The sequence below is a fragment of the Coturnix japonica genome, chromosome 4 (assembly GCF_001577835.2).
Source record: "Coturnix japonica isolate 7356 chromosome 4, Coturnix japonica 2.1, whole genome shotgun sequence".
Lineage (NCBI taxonomy): Eukaryota > Metazoa > Chordata > Aves > Galliformes > Phasianidae > Coturnix > Coturnix japonica.
The window spans coordinates 3,464,899-3,488,695 of NC_029519.1; the positions used below are offsets into that span (position 1 = coordinate 3,464,899).

The 23,797-nt window shown below is 50.3% G+C and overlaps 1 protein-coding gene across 16 annotated transcripts in view; it reads right to left on the reverse strand.

Annotated features, from left to right (window-relative positions):
• The window catches only part of MBNL3 (muscleblind like splicing regulator 3), an 86,322-nt gene extending 63,063 nt beyond the window's left edge, over positions 1–23,259 (reverse strand). For 8 of the 16 annotated variants that reach the window (XR_001554586.1, XR_004307254.1, XR_001554585.1 and 5 more), the window contains exon 1: positions 21,981–22,083. The gene's annotated coding sequence lies outside the window, so the exon portion shown is untranslated. Of the gene's footprint in view, positions 1–17,148; positions 17,379–21,980; positions 22,084–22,204; positions 22,313–22,709 lie in introns of those variants that run through there. The other 8 variants (XM_015860363.2, XM_015860362.2, XM_032444615.1 and 5 more) reach the window with 8 other exon arrangements.
• Positions 23,260–23,797: the final 538 nt, after the last annotated feature.

A 23,797-nucleotide genomic window follows, 5' to 3' on the forward strand; every position in this document is an offset into this window, starting at 1 on the left:
CTTGTCACATCCCTTCTGGCCTCACACATGGAGCAGCTCCCTGGGTAGGAGGCCAGAGAGCACATTGGAGCACAGCGGTTAACTCAAAGGCAGCGTTTTCTCTGTGGTTCAGAAGCAGCTTCGATGCTTCTGTGAACCAGTGCTAAAATCCCCTCCAATGCCAGCACCACTACGGAGGGTTAGGACCACAATTACACCAGCTGCAAACACTCACAAAAAAAAGGGGGAAAAAAACCACTGGCAGGGATCTCTAGAGGTCAGCTAATCCACAGCCCTGCTCAAAGCACAGCCAGCTTCAGAGGTGCACGCTTCCATCTCCAAGCACAAAGAGAGATGTCTGGCACAAAGAGAGCTCAATTGAGTCAAACAGATTTACAGAGGAGACAGGAAAGGCCAAGGCTCATTAAGGCTTGTTCCCCACCACGTAATCATAAGAAATAGGATCAAGCAGATGTATCCCACAATCTACCTGATTATCCTGCTCAGTGCTCAAGAAACCCCCAAGGTCCCTGACAATCAACCAAGTGTCCACGCATTTGGGCAGGCCAATGGGGACAGAGCCAGCGGCGAGGAATCCCGTCACTGACCTGCCCTTTGCAGGATGATGCTGGCAACACTGACGATCAGCCTTTCGTAAGCTACAAGCACAGCCCGAGCCCTTGAGTTAACGTGGGCCATGAAGCTGCAGACTGAGCGCAGTATGAGGTCAGCTCAGCCATTCAGTGATGCACAGAAGACCAAGGACTCTGGAAAGGCATCCCCAGGCTAAGAACTGGATGCAGGCTGCAGTGCCCATCCTGCACACCGAGGTGTGATGGGGCTCTGAGGAGGAAGGTGAAACCTGCTCATAAGGAGCTAAAGAGAAACGCTGCAGGCTCAGAACAGCTGTGGCTACAGGGAGCCCTGGACTTCTTAATCATGCTCCAGGAGATTTCTTCTCCAGCACCGCCTCCAGAGCAAGTAACGAGGCATTTTCCTTTCAGGTCTCACAGTCCATCTTTTCAAAGTACACCTCTGCCCATGCACACAAACACACTGTAGGTTCACAAGGTAACATTAGCTGCCCAGCCAGGTGAAAACTGGCCTGCAGAAAGAGGAAGCAGCCACTTGGACAGTAGTTTGAATTCTCTCAGCCGGAGGAACTTGCAGAAAACAGAAATAGTTTTTCTTTCAACATTCTTTGTATTGAGTGCTTGGATAAACCATAAGCAACTTGGCAGTGAACCAGTTTGGTACAAACACAGAGCACCAGAACACAATGCAGTCATCACAAAGCCATCACTTTAGGCCAGACAGTAATTTTCCCCTTTGCACAGGGCAGGCCTCCAAAGCCTTTATGCTACTACATTCAAATCCATCTGAATTACACGATGTGTTACAAAATGAGGAGTCATGCACAGCAATGAAAGCACCTACCACATCAGGGCTACACAGAAGGGCACAATGCATACAAAGGCACCGAAGAATTGTTTGTGAAATGACTTCAGACCTGGGGAAAAGGTAGCCTTGATTTATTCCTCAACTCAGCCCTGCAACAGCATCCTCTGGTTGCAAATCAAATATGTGATGACTGAAAGAGATGGGAATTGTCAACAAAAGCATCTAGGATATTTAGGGTAATTTCTTTCAGCATTAAAAAAAGGCAGGAAATCAGGAAAAGCAAACATACCAATAACTGAGAGCTCATTTTCCATTCCAAACACCAGAAAACACCCAGGGCTGCCCAGCCTCAATCCCCAAAGGCACTGCTCTCACAAAGGCAGATCCCATAGGCTACTACTACACAGGACAGATGCTCCAGTCTGCAGATGTCAGACTCTGGAGACAGGGGCTCAAATCCTGCCTCAGCTGTGGGCACCACCAGTGACACTGAACAAGCTGCTCGGTCCCCTCCGCAAGTGGGACCACTCTCCTGGCTGATAAAACCCAAGAATGGCAGCCAGGCATTACAAAACATCTATGATGGAGGCTGTATAAGCACTAGATGATGCGACCTCTTGGACCACACAGTCACTACAGCATGAAACAGGATACAGAAAGGGAGGAGGGGAGCATGCACATACACATACATCTGCCCCACTACCCCAGCAGGCTGCAACAGGATGAAAGGCATGTCCAACAGCTCCAGTCCTGCTTGCACAGCAATAAACACCCTGCCAGCACAGAAGCACTGCTGTAGAACACGGGTGAGAGGAGGGTGGGAACAGCAGAGCCAGAAGGCACCTAGAAGGATTAAGAGCCTATTTTGGAAGTACTTCTAACAGCCAGTACCACCTGCCTGGTGAGGGTCCAGGGGCTGTGTGCCTGGTGTGCCCATGAGACAGAGAGGGGTTGGGGATCTGCACACAGAGAAGCCCACAGAGCTAAGCTCTGAAAGAAAGAGGCACGAAAAAGACAAAGTCACCCTTAAGGCACTTCCCAAGCTGCTTAAAATTAGTGCGTTGGCCTCTCCCGCCTCCCACACCCCCCAGAATCTATTATTCATTGCTCTTCATCTCATTGCCAGGTAGGTGAATCAACTCTGCAGTGACTGAACATCCTCCATTCCCCCTAAGATGTCTGAGTCACGGACATCAACACAAGGCCTGAGATCTTCAATCATCTCCCCACCTTCTCGTACGTGTGTAACACAACAACCTTCAACTTCTCCTCCATGGAAGGCCTTAGAGACAGGAATTACTTTTGATTTCTCTCCTATTGCTTGTGGTGGTGTTTTTCTTCCAGAAAACATCTGGCTTAATGCAAAACCACTGGATCAAACCAGGGGGCTGAGAAGGCAGGCTCACATAGCTCATATATCATACCCATAGCTCACATCTAGATGAACAGTGCCTTCTACATGCTGTATTATCCTTCTTGCCAGAACCCTGCGGCCCCAAATATACAAGCACCCACCTCTGCTTGGTTGGGAACCTGCCAAAGCTGACTTGAAAATCAGCAGACAAAAGCAAAACAGGGATATACTCCCCCAGATCCAGAACGAGCTCTCGGAACCACCAGTGCACTTAATTCTTTCCCCTAGGGGAAGGAGCTTGGATGATGGCAGAGGAAAGAAGGGATAGATGGCAAGTGGAGTCTTTGTTTTAATTGGCTGCTGTTAAGAACATTAGAAGGATGTTTGAAGGAGAATGATTACAGGCAGAGTGCAGAGGAGGTAATCAAAGGTGTCCAACAAACTGAATTTATGATGTGGCTTAGCAGCCTGTCACCTGGCTATCATTCCTGCGTACATGCACACACATAAGCCCCAACATATATTTAGCTCGGGAGGTCTGAAAAAAAATGTCTCTTCTTGCAAGCCCAGCTAACAGCCACTTTGCTCCTTACAACATTGCAGAAGCTACGTATTTCCAACCGAGAACACGAGCCAGTTCACATCTAACGGATAAAAACTGTTTTAAGCTCTTCTAAATGTGAAGACAACTTTGTTTACGAAATACATACAAGGGAACATATGCATCCAGCACCAACCCAGCAGCGGAAAATTGGCTCCCTACAATTCCCTGTGATATAGATTCATTTTTTCCAGAGGAAGTCTAACGGACTTGTTTGTTTTCACCACTAACAGAGGAGTTCAATGAAATTTTCTATTGGGAAAGTCTAATAAGGTCAGAACAACAGAACTGAGCGACTAGGAAGGAATGAATAGCCTTGGCATTTATTTTTAGAATAAGGATAAAGGTGGAGCCCTGTAAGAGGCAAGGGATGGGCCTGCTTTGGCACACATGGCCAGGCTGGAACACTTTGTCCTGTGAGACTGGGGGGGGTGTCGAGTTTATTTTTGCAGCAGCAAATCCCTCAGTGAAATCAGCAACAAGAAAGCAGAAAGGTCCAATTTGGAGAAGAAGCAACAGCCCCAGGGATCAGTTGCAGCTCTCGGCCACGTGAGCAGGAAACACTCACCTCCCCCCCGAACGACGTTTCCTTTTCTTTGCTGCAAAAATGAGCACTTTCAGTAGCCCTGGTGAACTGAGGATCTCTCTACTGCTGCACATGAAGGGGAAGCAGAGTTACAGCAGGATGAGCACTGTGGAGGAAAGCAAGAGCAAGAACAGCACGGCATGGCAGAGCACAGGTAACACTGCAAACAGAGCAGCCAGCAGCACGGCAGGAGCAGGACTCAGCCCATCTCCAAGTGATCACCGTCCTTGGAGGTGTTCAAGACCAGGTTGGACGGGGCCCTGGGCAACCTGATCTAGTAAATGTGTATGTTTGGTGGCCCTGCCAGGCAGGGGGGTTGGAACTACATGATCCTTGAGGTCCCTTCCAACCCGGGTCATTCTGTGAAGTGCCAGGGCTGCATGGCAGAAGGCAGCGAGATCGCCTCAGGGAGGGACAGGATGGGCCAGGAGGAGACAAAACGAGAAGGAAGGAACACAGCTACATTAAAAAAAGAAAAAAAAAACACCAAAAAAAACCACAACAAAACAGGTGGAGCGGGAAGTGACTTGACTGGGATAAACAGGTAAGAAGGAAAAAAGGGTGCATTCAAGAGCAAGCAGGCCGTGGTCTGTTTCCTGGCACTGGCTAATCTGATTGGCATGGAGATACAAGAAACAGAGGCTTAAATAGCTCGTGGGAGCAGATCCTCGGCTGGGGAGGGCCATCAGCACTCGGCAATTAACTCCGTCACCGGCTCAGCCCTGTGCGGCACACGGCTATTGAGCGCGGCGCTGCCCCTGCACCAAAAGCAGGGACTTGACCCCGCCGAGCACAACCAATGCAGAACAAAAGAGAACAAGATTAAGCGCCTTTGTAAGGGTTAACAGACAATAGAGAACAAGCTGTTCCATGCATTCAGGTCAGGAAAAACAGGACTGGGACTTGACACAGACGCGGCGCACGCATCGCTGCCGCCCCGCCAGGCTCATGCTGAGGCCCCACTTAACCCCAACCCCTCCGCATCAGGACCACCCCACCCGCGCTCCCTCGGAGCAGGATGCTCTTTTCCTTGCGGCAAAACCCGTATCCTCAAATCTCCCTCATCTCCCCCACGGGACAGCACGGCTCAGAGCACCGCTGAGGAAGCGAGCAGACATGGAGGGACGGCCCTCCCTTCCCATGGAGCCCAGCCAAGGACGAGCAGCCAGCAGCCACCCACTGCCACCCAAGAGCAACAGCAAAGCAGACATGCGCTATCTCCCAGCCCCATACTCTCCCAGCCTCCCTCTATTTTTAACTCGGAGGATCTCCTGAGCCCGCTGTGGTTTGCCTGCTGAGTTTTCCCCAACCAGCTGCTCATTTGCTCCTCATCCAGTCTCCCCTGCACTTGTATGAGCTCCACGCACCCGCAGCATCCTCTGGCAAGGACCTCAGAGCCCCACATGAGGGAGGAAGATAAGCTCCCTTGGAGCCTTTGGCCAAGAGCACGCTCAGATCTCCCTGCCCCCAACACTTCTATATGCTGCAGACCGAGCATCAGTCTCCTCTCAGACACTTCTTTTTAGGGACTCCCAGTGTCAGCAGTAAGTTAAAGATTTATGTGCAGCTTATTTCTCCCTCAAAGGGGAGGGTCAGAGTGACAGAGCAATTGCGGGATGAAATGTCGCAATTCCCAACCAACCTTTTGCAGGAGCCTCATTTTCAACCCTTGCAATTAAATACATATATATATTTATATATAATATATATATATATTAGTGGTGACCTTGACTATAAGACCCACAATTTAAGCAGCCCGCATTCAGGCTCTGTTAACAAAGCAGCCCTTCTTGTGGGCTGCAGCACAAGATCGAGTTACCTCTGCCCAACAACGCCAGGTAGAAATGTTACAGACCTTTACATAAGGGCTCCAGGAGGGCTGCTCTCACCCTGCTGCTCACTGAGCAGGTTAAGCTCCAGCCTTGCAGTCCGCAGGTAAGGCAGGGCTTGCAATTAAGCAACACTGAGCACAATCACAAGGCATTTCCAAGGGACTGATGAGCAGCTGGGCGGGGTTACATTACAATCCATTAACCTAATCGGCATTTAAACCTCAAGAACTAACCAGCAGAGGCTGCCACCAGGATTAGAAAACAAAGTGAGAGCGTACTGTTAAAACATGCATCTTCTAAGGCTCCGGAGAGCTTCACAGCTACATCTTCACAGCTAATCACATCACAGGCACAGGTTAGGAATAAACGCCCAGAGCTAACAAGGAAGTTCATTCATCTGATCTAGCACAGAAGTGCTTTCTCCTCCATCTCATGGCAGTGTTACCTTTGGAAGAGCAGAGCCCACAGTAAGCACCAGGTGATCCCTTTAGGATTTAGGGCAAATATATTTGGGGAATGGGAACTGTGGTGCTTCCTACATGCTTTGTAGCGTCAGAAAACGAAGGTTTTAGTTGCTAGTTTCATATATTTCCCACACTTCGTTTCTGCCCCATCAGGGCCTCTGCTCACCCTCTTTTTGCCTGGATCTTGGTTCTTCCAGCACCCTCTAAATATCATTCCCTTAACACCTGATTTAATATTGCAACCCCTTTGATTACACACAACGGAGGTTTTATTGGAAATCTGATTATTATTTGAAAGTCTGAGCATTTCATCCCAGCCTCTGAATTGATCTATTGACGGCTTTCAACTCTCCCATTTTAATGTAACACTTTATACCCATAATAATTACATTTCCCATGATCAATACTAACAAACACCATCTCTGGCCCTCTCCTGATATCCCCCCAAAACAGCCCGTGGAGACCCTACTCTGACAGAACTCACAAGACGAGATTTGCTATTGAAGAGGGACTGTTATGGCCCCGATCTTGTCAGCAGGTGAGAAAAAACTCACAAAAAGCAGCAGTACTGAGTAAGCAGTGAGATCTGCAAGCAATGCTACCTGCAGAGCTCGGCGAAATGCTGATGCTGTCGAGCAGGGCAGGGACTGCCAGCCCACGTGGAGCTGAGAAGGCGCAGAGCCCAGGCTGGTGGCAGCACAGAGACTGGCCGGGCCCCAGGGCACACTGAGCATGCAGCCAGCACGGGGTCCATCTGTCCCAGCTCAGCTGGAGAGGGACCAGGCTCTGATGTGGGGAGCCACCACAGATAGGCTCTGCAGGAACGCCTGCCCACTCAGAATAGCAGGTGAGCTGTACTTGGCTAGGTTCAGAACCGTATACAAGAACCAGAGCACGGGAAATGCTGACAAAGAGGTCAGGGGTAAAAAAATAACAACAAAACCCTTTACCAGTGCCTATCACCTGCCATGTAATGTGCACCATGCCTGTGCCAGCCTGCAGATAGAGATCCCTCCGCTTACTTCACCACAGCACAGCCTGCAAAGCAAAGCACTTCTCTGAGGTGCAGAGCTGCCCCAGGGCCAGGGCTCTGCAGGACACAGCTCCCCTTCCCACAGCCAGGCAGGACCCAGCAGCCCAGCCCTGGGGTAGTACCAAAGGGTTGGACAGCCCAAGCCCACCTACGCCTCCTGAGCTGCAGATGCCTGGATTTGCAAGTAAAACTACATTTTCATAGAGGAATAAAGCCATCGCCCTCCTTCACACTGATATTTTCCTACCAATCCTTCTCGTTACTGCTTTGCGTGCCTGCAGTACAGCAGGTCTCTTGTTAGCAGACACAAACCGCACAGGCTAATTAAGGAAGATGCCCATCATGCTGCCTTCACATCCAGCCACTGCCAGCCCCGCAGAAGGGAACTGCTAAGGGCACTGAAAGCTCAGCTTGGGCAGGAGGACAGCACCGAGTTTCCTTCTCCAGACCACAGGACATGGAGCTGAAAGCACTTCGGGGGGGGGGGTCTGCAATGCATTTGTGTTTCTATGTTGCAAATGGAATAAAAAGATGCATCCCCAATGCTGCATGAAGCGAGAATATTTGTCCCTGAATAATTTCTCTAGTATATTAAGCACAAGTCATTCTTATGCAAACGCTGCCCTGTACAGCTGCCAAGGTCAGCAAGACCTTGCTTTATTTGCTGCATAAGGGCTGGCTGCGCAACTTTTCCTTATACATATTTTTCCATGCGTTTTCTTGTCTTAGATTTCCCTCCTGGTAGTGCCCATGCATCTTGCTGTCTGCTCAGCAGGTCACGCCACCGTCTCTGGCTGCTGATAATGAGTACCCAATATCCAATCCTCCAGTGCAGCCAGAATTCCAGCAAACTCTTTCTTACAGTATGTTTAATTCAAAGGCACCGAGGACAATATTGAATAACCATTTTCAAGGAAAACACGCTCCGCAGCTTTTGCTAACAACATCAATATGTTTCTATTTTCAGAGGGTCTTGACCCGCCATCCACTCACACAGCCATCACTGTTCACATTCTCATATCTACATACAGATGATTTTTTGTGCAAGGATTGCATTCAACCGAGCGGCACCGCCCACAAACACAAGCTCTGGATTACAGTATCAGTAAGTATAGGTTTCGGTAAGCAGCCAAGTACGTGCACTTGCTGAACAGCTTGGAACTAAATAGATGTCGTGGTCTGAAAACAAGGCCCTCGGCTTTTTAAAGGCAGGCACATCCTTCTGGAGAGCTGCCAATGGTTATACCCAGACCTAGGGCCCTTTCCCCTACCCCAAATGTATGTTAAGGTACCAGTTTGCTAAATGCTGAGATGCCATTTAGGAAACAACTTACACAAGGTAGAAACATAGTATTTCAAGACAGTACAGCCTCACAGTAGTACAGAGGATTTAAACTACAACAAACATTAATCCGAGCAGCCCATCTTCAAAAGGACTGAGTTCAGCAGTTGGGTATAAGAGTTCCCAAAGAGCCCACCCTGTCTGAGAAGCACATGGCCCTGCCCCAATGTTCCAGGCTAAACCCAAACCAACAGGGAGACAGAAAACAAAAGCACCCATCACCTCCCCGTCCTACCAGGAACAGCACAGCCCCTACTGCAGGGCTTCTTTATTCCCACTGGATTACTGCGAGCTGCACCTCTCCACAACCCATCTCCAACATCAGCACTCGGTACCGAGCTCTTGCTTACCAGCCTCTGACGCAAACAGGTTAGCAGCCTGAGAGATGTGCTCGGCTAAGAACAGGAAACGAAGGACTCAAGACGAGGGCTCCCACATCCTTCCTCCAGCCCCAAAACCAAGAGCTGCCTGGGGCCATCTCACTCATCCCTCCATCACTGCATGATCTCCATACACAGGGGGCAGTTACTGACACCAAAGTCACATAATCCTGGGTGTTACCCTGGGGGCTCCTTGGGGTGCAAGCCCCCTCCCCTTTCATTCTGCAGCAGACTGATCTTGGTAGGGACCCACAGCCATTGCTGTAACAAATCATCATTCAAGCTTAACACACACACAGGTGCCAGAAGTTTCTCAGAGAGCAGCAGCATTATAATGAGGCAGTACACAGGGGTTAAGAAGCACCGCTGAAAAGGGAATGCAAACATATGGACTTTAGGCACTGAACAAGCACGCTGCCATACATGCAGCTCAAAAGGTTAGCAACGCTTATGAGCAAGAACTGTCTGGCTGAATGCACTGCCTTTGTTAAACCGAGAACGGCTACATGATAGAGTGGGCTAATTAACTGTGTTTTACTTTGGGGGACCCGAGTTTAAATCCTGGCCCTTGTCACAGCTGAAAATGAATTTAGGGACTACAATGAGAGCCAGGATCATTTATTTTCCACAAAATCTTAACAATTGCTGGTCTCCTGACAGAGAGGCCCAGAACTCTGGGCAACACTATCAGCACTTGCACTGTTATCTCCCCAAGTGTAGGAGTTATTAACGGACTGATGTGAACAGCCACAACAACAACCAGTGCTGCCTGGCTGGACTCGAGGCCTGAATGCAAGGAGCACCTCCAAGAAACACGGCGGGCACTTCACAGTGCTACGGCTACAGAGAAGGGAGCAACATGCGGCAGGATTTACATTGACACCTTCATACCATTCACATAAGCCCTGAATTCAGAGGGGTCTAAGGCAGCTCTGGTGCAACTCTGCTTACTTCACGGGAAAAGCACCAGGGTAGAGCTGGTCCAAAGTGGCTGAGGGCAATTTCCCCACTTCCTCCTCACTCAAGGCAACCCAAGGCTGGGAGGGAAGTCAGTACTTCCCCCATCAAGTAATTCTCTACTTTTATCTTGCTTAGAAAAGGTTTTCATTTAGAAACTCCAACTCCTCCTTCAGGGAAAAACGAAGCATCCCTTTCCTTTCACATTTTTACTACATCAATTTTCACCTAACCAAACTGGACATTTTTCCACTGACAGAAATAATCCTGGAAAAGTCAGAACAGTAGAGCAGTCCTAGAATGCTTCCAAGCAAATAAATAAGCACAAGTACCTGGAGAGCTGCACTGAGACTGTGCTGCTGTCCCCAAGGAGAAAATCCAAGCCCTCCTTTGGATCCAGGCTAGAGGCCAGCCCAGCCACAGCCATTTGGGGTGGGAAGCTGACAGTAGCTGGCTGTGACGCAGACTGCCTCCCTCTTGCAAGGCTGGCAGCAGACTGCAAACTACATATACTCACCAAAGCTCACCCCAGGCTCACCATCCCCTCCTAGGGAAACAGCAGGAAGACACTGACTGCATTCTGGCTGCAGCAGCATCATCATCAAGCTCCTTCATTGTGTTTGTAGTATGTCACTTGGCCTCCCTGCGACTCAGTTCACCCATCTCAAATAATGGCAGCCCTCTGTGCCTTTCAGAGAGCAGAACATTCAGGATGTGCGAAGCCACTAGTGGCAGTGAACCACAGTTTTGGAAACAATGTGAAGCACAAGGGTTATTGCTTCAGAAGTGCAATTGTTCTCTTCTTTCCCCCTCTCTTAGCAAAGAAACAGTCTCCAGCATCCTGTGCAGCCAGCACAACTGAAGGTAGGCAGAAAGACGCAGAGGTCATAAGGAACACAGAAATATTTTCTGAAGCAGCCTCTGGCACACAGTGTTCAGCAATGCCGCATCTTTCAGTGGCAGCAAGCAAAAGACCCAGGCATTTAACCCTTTGGTACAACAAAGCAAGGGGTGGGCACGGTCTTTACAACAGGGCTTTACAGCAAGCCAAAGGTTTGCGTGGAAGGCTTTCCTTGAATGGTACAAGGTAGAAGCTGAAGCCAGGCTTCTATCTAATGAGTCACAGGCTTGGGAGAGAAGGGATGAATCCAAAGACCACTGCAAAGCAGAGAAGGAGAGAGCAGCAGCCACAGTGCTCTGCAGGCTGACAGCTCCCTGCTCACAGGGTGAGAGCTCCAAGGCCAAGCCAAATTCCGCAAGTAAGGGCCACGCATCACCCCCTGCCATTATCTTTAAATCCTCTTTACTCTGCGGAGCTGTTCTGCACCCTCCTTTGCTTTTAATCAGGCCTGACCTACAGATGTCAGTCTCATTTCGGCTAAGTCAACACAACTGCCACATCTAGGATGCTGTTACAGGAAAAACCTCACTTACGCTTTTGGCTGGATTCCAGAGTCTACTTCTTGGTCTAGACCTGACCTCGTTCCTTTTCTTCAAGCCTAATCCTTTACCTTAAGGGCAAAGCAAACGCACAGGGACTCCAACACGGGCCTGTCTGCACCCCATCCCCCTGCAGAGCCATGAGACTCTTGATCACTCTGTACAAACACCAGAGTTTATTGACAAAAGCCTCCCTTAGAACCGCAGGTTCTTTAGAAGCACACGTGTATTCAAGAGCTAGAAAGCAAATGTGAAACACTGGCTTCATATTCTGCAAGCCAAATCCCCACCCCAGTGCTTGCACAAGACACAAACCTTCAATGAACAAACACCAGCTTTTCCTCAGATGGAGTCCCGGCCTCACATCAAAACAAAAGTTAGGCCTAAGCCATCATCCACTGTCACCTAAGGGTCAGTCATCCTACAGCAAAGAGACAAGACAGCAATACCACGCACTGGAGCCATGCTTCAACCCCAAACAGAACGAGGCTCCTGCTGATGCCTGTGGCACCGCTCCCTCACAAGCTGCCATCGATTCAAAGGCCTTTCTACTGGTCCAGGTCCCAGCCCTGCCTCTCCTCCATCCATCATTTGACACAAGCTCCCTGTATACCTCCCAAAGTTCCTTCCTAGACTCGGGCAGCCCATGAGGCTCTGAGCCCCCACCCCAGCCATACATCCCCGCCTGGGATCCCACACTGAGCGGGGTCTGGCCAACATGCTCCATCCACCTCGTAACCAGAAGACCTAGACCTCAGTGACGTACTAAGAGCAGCAATGCAAATATCAGCCCATCAGTCAGATACTAGCAACTAACCTGTTATCAGCTTATTTGAGCAGGCAGCTCTCTATAAATTCAACCTTCAGGTGACAACACAGGTGTTCGTTGGCTCTCAAGGACACCTGCACAGTGTTTGAACACATCTCCCATTTTTAGCAAAAACCCAAGGATCTGTACCCAACGTGATGCTGAGCAGCTATTTTCTCAGCGCCCAGCAGCACAGCCTCGCATGAGATGCACAGGAGCTGCAAACAACAGCCCTGTGAGGCCAGGAGGAGCCTCCTGATCAAATTCAGAGCTCTAAAACCGTCCTTGAACACGTGCTGCAAGAAATCCTCTGCACACACTCACCTTTTGTATCATGGGAGGAGGCGGGGGTGGGCTAAGAAAGGAGATGAAAAACAAGATGCAGGCCGGATCCTCAGGTAACGAAAAACAGAGATGTTCCCCCGGTTTACACAACAGCCAATCTGAGCCAGCCGTGCTTTTAAAGTACTCTCACAGCAACATTTTCATCTGCCTTTCTATCTGCTACGATCACAAGGTGGTGTTTTTCAGAGAAATTATTTATTCAGTTCTGCAGTGACTAACCTGAATTCTCAGCTTGTTTCAAAAGAAAAACTGGAGCACTCCTTCACAAGAAGGGAGCAGCGGCGGAGCAGCAGCATTTCTCCTCCCTTGTTTTTCTTCTCTACCTCTCAGCTGAATCTGTGCTTCAAGGCCAAGTATCTCTACCTCTCATCCAATAAATAAACAAACCCTATGTTTTTTTGACTAAAATGTTCTTCACCTCAGGGCCAAAAACGGGATCATTTTTCCAGTTTATCACTGAAGCCAAACACTTCTCTTTTTTTCTTTACCAGTTCATCCAAAGTGGATGAAATTCCTTTCCTTCTTTTTTAATTCCCTTTTCTGTTTAGCCACCTACTTGAAAAAACAGCTAATCTTACATTTCTGGCTGCAGCCTCACAATCCGGAATTAGTCGAACACAAAGTTCAAAGTGTGGGATTACCACTGGCTTGGCATTAGCGAGGCACCCTATGAAAAACATCCACAGAGAACAGTCAGAAGCAAATCACAGGGTCAGTGAAAGTGGCCACACTACTGTATGAACCACATTAATGCTCCTCCTCAGATTAAAGAAAGAAAACTGGCTGAACAGAGGTTAAATTAAGGCCCTGATCTGAGTCCACCAAATTAAGGCAGGGTTCCACAAGGCACGGGCTCACCCCAGGGCCTGCCCTCACCATGGCTCCGGTGCTGTGCCTGACACAGGCACACACAGCAGTTCTGGCTCGAGGCAAGGGCACCCTTACAACTACATTTCAACACCAGGAAACTCTAATTCTGGAAGGCTGAGGACAGATGTATGTTTTCTTGCATGGAGATGCCCTCTACTCAACCCAGCCTAAGACCTTCACTTACACGAGGCTGTGATTAGGGGATTCGGGTCATGAGCAAGCAGATCTCATGCTTTAATTCTCTCCTGGTTGCCTGAATCTCCAAGATGAACGACATCATATTCTTGCTGAAATCTAAGCAAACTTGCATGCACAGGGACAGCCACCAGCTTCTCCTTCAGAAAAGGAAGAAGTCAAGCACGATAACCTCCCACTTAAAGGTGGCAGATACGGCTGCTCTGCTTTCCTCACACTAAAAGCTCAATCTTCGCAAACAACAATCCTAAAGCCAGTCTCACCTCTTTTATCTCCACGATCCAGCTAATGTTACTGCATCAGGCACATCTATAGTGTTACATCTCTATTTCCCCTTCGGTACATCTCCAGGAAGACATACATTAGCAAATCCCGCAGCGTTACCCCTCTCAGTCTCCCAGCTCAGCAAGCCTTCCCCCTGAGACCACCTCACTGAGAACCTCGTTGGAAACATTCTGGTTTAAGAGGGCCCTAAAACCAGCCCCGCACCTAACACCCAGCTGCAGCCCTACTGCATTCCCTCGTGTAAGCAGTGCACAGGATGGGATCCTCGCTAGGTGACCCAGGATTGCAGCAGCACATTTTGAGCTGCGCTGCCATTCTGTGTGGCAGGTTTCAATACCTACAGATGCCTTCCAAAAATACGGAAGGGTAATTTGTGCTCTTGGGAGCTCACAGTCTAAAGGCAGAGGTCAGGAGAAACACTTCGTTCTTATTAATGCTGTTCTGTGGAAAGGTAGGGGGGGAAAAAAAGTCAGGACTGAGTGCTTCTCAGCAGCAGATTACAGCTAATAATACAAAGATTACTGACATTAAATGAATTTAAATTCATCCTTTTACCTTCCATAATATACAGGTGGGTTTTTTTTACCTTGCAGTATTGCTCCCATTTGTAGTCAGCTTCACTTCCTGCCCAACACGAAGATGTTATATTTGGACTATAATCACTATAATGGACTCCTCCCCCTCAGCAGTTTTGTTGTACTAGGCGCCTTAAAAAGCATTTGTAGTGTTAAGTGAACAAGCATCCTATCTTCCCTTTTTTAGGTAATTGCTGCATAACTCTGTGAACAAGTTCTGCAGTTCTAATGGCTTCCTTGCCACCAGGAAATAGGAAATTCCCACCAGTGCACCATCACTCAGGCTCAGCTAGGGAGGGGAGCAGCAGCATCCCCATGTATTGAAGGCAAAGGGGACTGAAAAAGAATCACCTGCCACCAGTGACCAATGTGAGATTTTGAACTTAAATGGCTTCTCATAAGGTTTGAATTCTATTCAGCAACTGCATTTGCTCACCTGGTCCCTGCAAGGCGATACATTTCCAAGCTTACAGAGCATGCGTCTGCATGCAGTTGTTTGAAATGTAGTTTGTGGCCAATTCCAGAAGCACAGGATCAGCTCAATTCAATTGTCCAGCCCTTTTGTTTCAAAAAGGGAGTTACCGCTGGTAAAAAGCACCTGCCTTTGCTCATAGCCTTATGCAACACCTACATTAAGCATTACTCTAATATTAATCAGCACACAACTACAACAGTTAGCATTTTATTGAGTTAGAAACCCCAGCACCCTGCAAAAGGCTGCTGCTGACCAGCCCAGCCCCACCTGTGCAGATGCTCTCCTGCAGGCCTGGGCACCCTCCAGCTCCATTGCAACAGCTCTGGGATCCCTATAGGGACAAGATGGTGGCACCATACAGAATATAAGTAAATCTAATGTTAGACACACTAGAAACTTCCCTGTACCTCATGGCTGGATCTCAGGGTCTTTTCAGAAGTATAACCTTCCACCTAGCATGGCACACAAAACAAATCTGCACTTCAGCAGCATCCTCATTCCAACCCCTGCACCTGAGCACAAGCTGCCTGATATTACGACACAGCCCCAGAGCTGCAGTCCCCAGCCCAGCAGGGCAGACCAAACCTCAAGCAGAACCAGCCCTGCATGCCCTGTTCCTCCCTTCAGAGCCAGGAGGAGGATGGAAGGATGCTCAGCCAGCTGCTCTGTGCCTATGAAGATCACCCTCAACTCTGCAGCCTTCAGGGAAGAGGACACATCGTGATACCATGTAACCCCATTAACAGCTCCGTTCTACTGTTTCTTTTTTCTACCTCAAAAAAAAAAAAAAAATAAAAACACACAACAAAAAGCCTTTTAGGTAAAAGTTGTAACATAAACAGAGCAGGGCCCTGAGTCAGGGCAAAGCCTCCTTCCAAAACAGAGCGAGGGGAAAAAAAAGCTTTCAGTCTCCCCTGAAAAGCAGGTCTATGCGATAGGAAAGGTCCTAATAAAGGTTTCACCATCCAAATTAAAAGTCAAAGGCAGCAATAAAGAGCCTCCAAACTACAAGAAATGCGTTGTGCACAGCATGAGATTTATCGCCGCCTCGCAGAATGAAGCCAAACATCTTAATATGGAAAAACACTGCTACTTTTGACCCAAACATACCGGGAACAGGAAGCAAAAACAAATTACCCAGCTGCAGCCTCCCTGAGTTACAAGCAGCAGCAAGCAGCATTTCCTGCCCCTGCGTGTCACAGCCCTGTGCTGCACGCTGCTCTCCCAAGGCCCAATCCTCACCCCACCCAGCCCAGGACCCGTCTCTTACTGCAGCTCTCACAGACAGGATCAGGCTCGGCCATGTTCTTTCAGCAGCCTCATTCCTAGTTCAGAGCAGGCATATTTTAAAGAGTCCGTTCTGGTTTTACTGCATTCTCACCAGAAAACGCTGAGAAATTAAGTCAAGCCTCAATTGGCTTAAAAACTAATTGCATTTCTTTCAAATAATAGCTTTGTGTAAGGTTTTTTGTTTTTTTTTTAAACCTTGTGTATATTCCATCCCAATTATATCCTCAGGTTTTCCTACGCAACGACAGGAATCACAAGGCACATAGGTGAGCTCATCCCAGAATCACAGCTTCACAGAGACCCCAGGTAGACCAAGGGACCCACATAGGGAAAAGCCAGGGCAAAACCGACAGCCTGGCATCTCTTCTGCCAGCAGCAGTAAGGGAAAAGCAGAGATTGGCTTGGAGACTCCAGCAATGTTGAACACCATGCACGTAACGCAACCAAATGCCATTTACACAAACACGACACGCAAGGCAGCAGCTCAGTCTGCTATTTTGATTTAGATTCAGCTTTCAGGAAATCTCATAGCCATCGTTTTTTATTAACTCGAGCTGGTTTTTCCTACAAGGATTTAAAAGGCTACATATGCCAGGTCTAGAATACTTCGTAAAGTAAAATAAGGTTATTGTTGGGTGGGATTGGTTTTTTTCTCCCTTCAATAATGCCAAGCGGCCAAATTACAGCCATTAGTACGACATGGGCTTCGGAGCAGACTTATGCCAGCCTAAGTGCAAGCAGAATTTCACCGTACAGCACTCCTGGGCATTACAGACATCTGCCAAAGCGATGCAGACGGCCCAGAAACGTGCACTAACACACATTTTATCCACTGCAATCTGCAACTTTCACAAGGACGCGGCGTTGTGTGCCGCCGTTTTGCAATGAGGCACAGGCGAGCACACCCTCCCACACACAGCAGCTTCCCAGCCCTACCTCATATTCTCTTCAATCCGTCACCTTCCCGTTCCTAAGCGCTGCCGTGGGGCTGCATGCTGAGGAAGGTCGCTCCCGTTATCACGCCGTGCCCAAATCCCACCCAAGCTAAATCCAACTTAACGGCGGAGGCGACAACAATAAGCGGGAGTCCAAAAGGCGGTCAGAAGTGCCGCCAAAAGCGGAGCTCCTTGTCCAAAAAGGCCCTCCCTTCTTCGGAAGGCTGCCAGTCAAACCCGGTCACGAGGCTGTTTTCCGAGAGTGAATAGAGTTCTTATTGACACAGCTTATGTCTGCAGCATGCGGCCCTCCGCAAGGCTTTCAAGAACAGATCGGATTACACAGACACATTCTCTCTGATTTTATGCATTCAGAAACCCTCCGACGCGGAACACCGAGCTCTGAAGGCCACTCGTTTGCAGCTCTGTCCCCGGTGTAAGTGCTGGGACAAAAAGCACACGAGCAGCTGAGCACCTCACTGCTATCCTGCAGGGCCATACAGAATGGAGGCCAAGGCTCGGATCTGCTCCATGCCATAGACTCATCCCTGTGGTGGGTACTTAGCGTCGGGATGGGAGAAAGGAAAATAACAACTATCTGCTGACACCGCTTCAAATGGGGGATGATAGCATCGCCTACCCGTGTTGGAAGATGGCACGGAAAAATGGGAGGGTGCAAAGCTAGAGGAATAACGCTGCCTCGGCTTAGCAGGCAAGAGGCACCCAGCTGCAAAAATGGAAGTAAAGCATTTACCTAGGAGCAGCAATCTGCATGCACGCGTGAAGCAGGAGAAAGCAAAGAAAATGGGTCTGTTTATGCTGTTTCTACATTTAGCAGGCACTACGAATTCAGCTCCGGGGAGAAAAATGACCAACACACTGTCTGGCATACCCACAGTGCTGCCTCAAGGTGAACAGAGAAATCCTAAGTATTCTGGTATCATAAAGGCACTGGCACTGAGTGCGATTCAGCCTGTGCCCAAAGCACACACCAAGTTAAACCCTGAGCAATGCACCAGAGGAGGACGCGGGAGGTTGAAATACAACAATTCAAAACATAATTGGGCAAACAGCACACCATAAAGCGTTACACACAGGTATCTGCTTCCCTGACACCTAAAAGGGAACAATTCCTGCATTGATTCTCCCCATACGGAGCTGAAACTTCTCACTGAAATATTATGTGTGGCAAACAGTGCATTGAGTGATTTGCAAGTTTGAGCTTCAGAGCTTTAAAGGGATTTTAAGAGCAAATATGCACTGCTCAATACAGACAGCCATCCTCTTCTTTCCCCTCCCAAGCCATGACTGCTGTCCAGCCAAGTGTTTCTGTCGACTTTCAAAGGCTGTTTTGTCCTCTTGGCAGCCAGGAGGTGGACTTGGGAACCCCGAGCTGGGATGCCAGGTCTGCCTGAGGTAGCAGATCTCCTTTACTTGGACATGGGGTCTACATCTGTACAGCACAGCCTAAGAGCCACAGCTCCTATAACCACATCTGGAAACAGACGTAGGCAAAGTCTGCTTTCCAGCACACAGCCTCCCTCTCATCGACCAGCACTGTGCTTCTAGCTCTTGGTTTAGTTTCCACACGTGATTTCTAGTAAGCTCATGGTCAGAAAAGCCTGCTCCCATAAAAGCTGCATGCTCCTTCCCAACATATCTGAGTCACACAAAGATTTGCTCCCTTGCCAAAGCCGAGCTCCAACCACTGGTGTGGCAGGTGTCCTGCTGCAGGCACCAGCAACCAAAACCTGACAGCAGATTCACAATCATCACCTGTGCCTGCATTTGCCAAAATAAAATCTCAATTTGCTTTCGGGCTCGTGACCAAGCTGCAGGTAGCAGAGCCTAGGAAAGGCACGCTTTGCCTTGTGCACAAAGAAAGCCATTTGCAAGATGCAATAATGCAGTTTTCACCATCACTGGAACTCAGTGCTGGTAATAAAACCCTCACCCTGCCCTATTTGTGTACCCCACATCCCTGTGCCAGCACAGCTGCGTGGCCACATGGAGAAGCAAATCAGGAAAGCAGCAACAGTTAAAATGAGTATCGCTCTTCCTTGTTACTCTGCAAGATTATTTTTAACCAGTGAGGATAGTAAAGGGACTGGTGCAAAGGGCTCCAAGCAAGACCATTTCTTTCTCTGCATCATCAGCAGCTTGAAAACTGACTTGCAAGCCATACAGCAAGAGGTAAGACATCCAAACTCCCTTGAATTTGCAATCACAAGTTTAAATCCCACTTAAACGTTCCCTTAAGAGCACAGAACAAGATTTGGAAAACATAAGAAAAAACACAAGTTACTCCTCAACACAGAATGAGGCGGCAGAGAAGGCTGCTGTTGGTTATAAAGCAGAACTGGCCATGAAAGCTATCAGAAAACCACCTATGTGGATGTAAAACTGCACCCATTCCTGCAGCACCAACACCACAGCATCCCTACTTTTCAGTAACATTCCCATGAAGAAAAGAGGCCCATCACTACATCCACCACCTCATTCTCCTCGGAGGGCCCTTGGTGTATAGGAGGTGGTATCACCATGGACTTCTGCTGTGGCCAGGCACTGCTGGAAACCTCAGCAACCAGAGGGAGCTTCCTCAGCGACTGCCAGAGCTGTTCTGAACCCCTGGGACCCAGAACACAGTGCAGAGCCATTAGAGATGCACAGCAGCATCCAGACTGAAAGGTACATCTGTAAAACACAGCTGCTTCTGAGTAGACAGGTTGTGTCTGAGAACAGGCTGCACCTCCTCCTGCTCTAGGTGCATCCCATAATATCTAGAAGCTTCTGCATAGTCCATTGTCTCTCAAATAGAAGCACTCAAATGCCAAAATAGCTCTCAAAACTTTTCTGGGCCATCACTACTTTAAAATGACTTAATTTAAATATGACCCACGTCTCTCTATATATACATACACACACCAGGGGAAATTAGCACTTGCAGAAAGGGTTGGTGCCCACACAGCTCTGCTCTGGGCTCACATGTGCTGCACTGCCCCGGATCCCAGCAGCCCCCCAGGATCCCACCTGCTGCAGAGAGAGTCACAGCCCCAGCACACACCTCCTGGGAACAGGAATATGGGGGTATATATACGGGGTATAGCGTGGTGAGGGCAGGGAAGTTTTAAGACCAAATTACAGAACCCTTCAGCTGCGTGAACTGCGTGTGCAAAGCTGAACCCATGAGCAGCTCCTCTGGGAGGCTGTTCTTTTTCCTCCTATGAATTGTGTGATCTGAACCTTAATTTGCAAATAAAGCTCCAAGGAGAAGCACTGTGCCACGTCAGGTATTCCTCCAACCTGGAGAGCAGCACCACTGCAGCTCCATAAACTACCCTAGAAGCAAAATATCCTACAAGGAGGGCCCATAATATCCTACAAGGAGGGCCCATAGGGGAACACATCCCTGCAACCCCACTGCAGCTGCTGTATGAGAAGTTAAACAGCATTACTTCTGCAACTGCATAATCCCAGCAGAACCAGCTCGACTCCCACTGCTCTGCACAGACACTCGATAGCTCCAGCATGGCACGCAGACCATTACCTCGCTCTAATTACAGGATCGCGTTGCATGTCCAACAACCATTGCAATTTACTCCTGCCCCACACACCCCAGCTCCAAATGTCTCATCCCACCTCTCGCTTCCCAACTTTTGGGCATCCTCGGAATAAATCCAGGAGCACCGAGCAACGCCTTCATTTGCATCACACACACACACACACGTGGTGGCCCTGAGCCCCCAAAAGGTAAAGTCGTTAAGGAAGGCAGACAACGAGTAAACAAGTGATTTAGGCAAACAGCACAGACGTGATGCTGCTGATCAAACACACCTCGGGATCGCTGCTGACAGCCACCAGCCCACCCCGCTGCTCACCCACAGCTCTCAGAGCAGGATCGGGTCCTCACAGCCCCCAAAGGCAGCGCTGAGCACCGAGCAACAGCCACAATCCCAGCTCGGAGCTGCTCGCTGCCAACAGGTCCCTGACCGCCCCCCTCACCCCGCAGCACCTCTGGCTGCACGAGGGGGGGGAGTGCTGCTCCCCGAGCTGCCCAGCCATCGCAATGATTCAGCATGGGGGTGGCTCCAGGGAAGGCAACACCTCCAGCCAAGTGTCAGAGCACGGGGCTGGGTGGGAGAGGGAGAAGTTCCCCATCTATCATGGCTGCACTTTCCCAAATGCGTACAGCCGGGCCTGACAGTGGGGGTGGATTGGGGGGGTTCTGCCTAGAGCCGAACGGGAATAACACGTGGAAATATCCACAGCACGGCGAAACGATGCGAAGGGAAGGAGGGAAAAAATAAACCGACACAATAAAAGGAATAGAAAAAAATAATAATAAAAATAGAGGGGAAATGAAAGGCAAAGGCAGCCACTTCCCGAGACAGCCCCAACTTCGCCAGGCTGTGCTCTTTGTTTCTAGGCAGACTCCAGTGCGGTGGCACGGAGGAACAAATGCGCATGTCTTAATAAGAGGCCAAAAAAAAAAAAAAAAAAAAAAGGAAAAAAAAAGAAAGAAAGAAAGAAAGCAAGAAGAAATTCCCTCCTTCCACTCTCTCCCCCCCCCCCCTTTCTCCCTCCCGAAGCCGCTGCGCTGCGCATGGCGGTGGGAGAACCCCCGGACCCTCCCGCAGCGCTCGGAGCTGAATTGCCGGCAGCAATTACTTTGGGTCTGTTTGGGTTTTTTTTTTCTTTTTCCTCCTCTTTTTCTCCCTAAAGAACCCAAACTCCAGGCACAGCCCCGCTCCTCCCGGCCCCGCACAAAGGCGCAGCGCCCCGACCCCCCCCCCATAGCCGCTCCCCGGTGCAGGTCGCGCTTTGCGGCCTTACCTCGGCGCTCAGCGGGCAGCGGGGGCCGCTCCGTGCCTCGCGCGGCGGCGCGGGGCGAGCCACGGGGGCCGGGTTAGCACGGGGGCCGGCTGCGCGCCGCCATTTTAACACCTCCCTCCCTCCCTCCCGCCCGCCCTCCCTGCGGCGGGTCGCCACGCGCGGCGTGGGAATGTCACTCAGAGCCGCCCCCTCCCCGCGTCCCCCCGCGCCCCTCCCGCCGTTACATTGACGCAGCGGCTCCCGGTCGCCGTGCCCGCCGTGGCGGAGCTCGCAGGGCAGCAGCAGCGGCCGCCGCCGTCGTCGTCGTGGCCCCTCCGCCGCCTCCCGCCGCCGGCCGCACATGGTACGCTCCGGGGCCGCGCCGCCTGGCTACTGCCATGGCAACCCGCCCGCCGAGCGCCGCACCCCCCGCCGGCGGCGGACGGACAGACGGACAGACGGACAGACGGACAGAGCCGGCCCGGAGCCGCCGACACAGCCCCCGGCTCCGTCCCGAAGCGCCGCCGAGGGGCAGCGGCGACACCGGCCCCGGCCACCGCCGCTCCGACCCCCACGGTGCCCCCGGAGTCACGGCGCCCTGTCCCCAGGACACCTCACGTCTCCCACCCGGGTCCCCCTTGTCCCCAGACCGCAGGCACATCTCCCGCTGTGTCCCTAACATCCTCAGAGCCACCCATCAACCACCCGCCCCCCCTGTCCCCAGCGCTGCTGTCACTGCCAAGCCCTTACCTGGGGGTGTCACGGCTCTCCCACACCGCAGCCCACATCTCACTCCTATTTTGCATCAGCAAACCGAGTCTGCAGGACGATGGGGGGGATGAGGTGTGACGAGGCAGACAGGAGCAAATCGTGGAGCTGTGTGCACGCTTTGTGACCTGACAGCCAGCTGCTCTTTCCTCGGTGCACGTCCTCAGGATGCTGCAGGCCGACCCGCTCCAAAGCAGCCCATTTAAGCATCACTTACACGTAATGAGAGGATACAGCATGGCCGTGGACAGCAAGGAGGGCTGTGCTGCTCACGGGACACATCACCCGGTGGTGTGAGGGATAGAACTGGGCACGCAGGACTTTCCCTAGGAGATTTTTCTTGGCAGTGAGTCTCACCGTAGATGTAAAAGCAGTAGTTGTGCTGCTGGTAGGGCTCCAGGAGCAGCGCACGTCTGATCTTCTGACCTACAGGCAAGAAGAAGGAGGAGAGGAACCGGGAAAACCGAGCTTGCCTGTTCCTTTGGGCCTGGACAGGGCCATGTACATGGTGATGAGGCACCAGTGTTTCTGGCTGGGCATGCAGTGGGTGGGGATTTGCACAGAGGGAGCTCCAGGCAGTTTGGGATCTGAGAAATGAGAACTCTCCAAAAAGAGCGGTGCTCTGCAAGGTATCTTCTGCTTCATGAACCCAACCGGGAGCATCCCTGAGCCGCACCACCCCGCTGCATCTCCCTGCTGAAATGTGATGCTGCCCTGCTCTGATGGCCATCGGAGTTGACTGCAGAAAAGCTGAATCATGAAACAAAGGTTATAAACAAGGTTATTGATAACGAAGGAAATGACTCTGGCATGCAGAAGTCGGAGTGAGGGAATGTCATCTGCAGCTCTCAGGTCCCACCCCTCCAGCGCTCCCCACGTCCTGAAGCAGACGACAATCTCCCCAACCCTTAATTCACCTGCCTGGCTGACATTTCTTTTCCCCAGCTAAATAACAATTGGCTCATAGAAAATAACAGAAAAAAAACAAGGCATCAGTGAATTGTATCCTGACTGAGTTCTGCTCTCATCATCCAGGCCCACCATCCCCTGCCTGCTGGGCAAGCAGACAC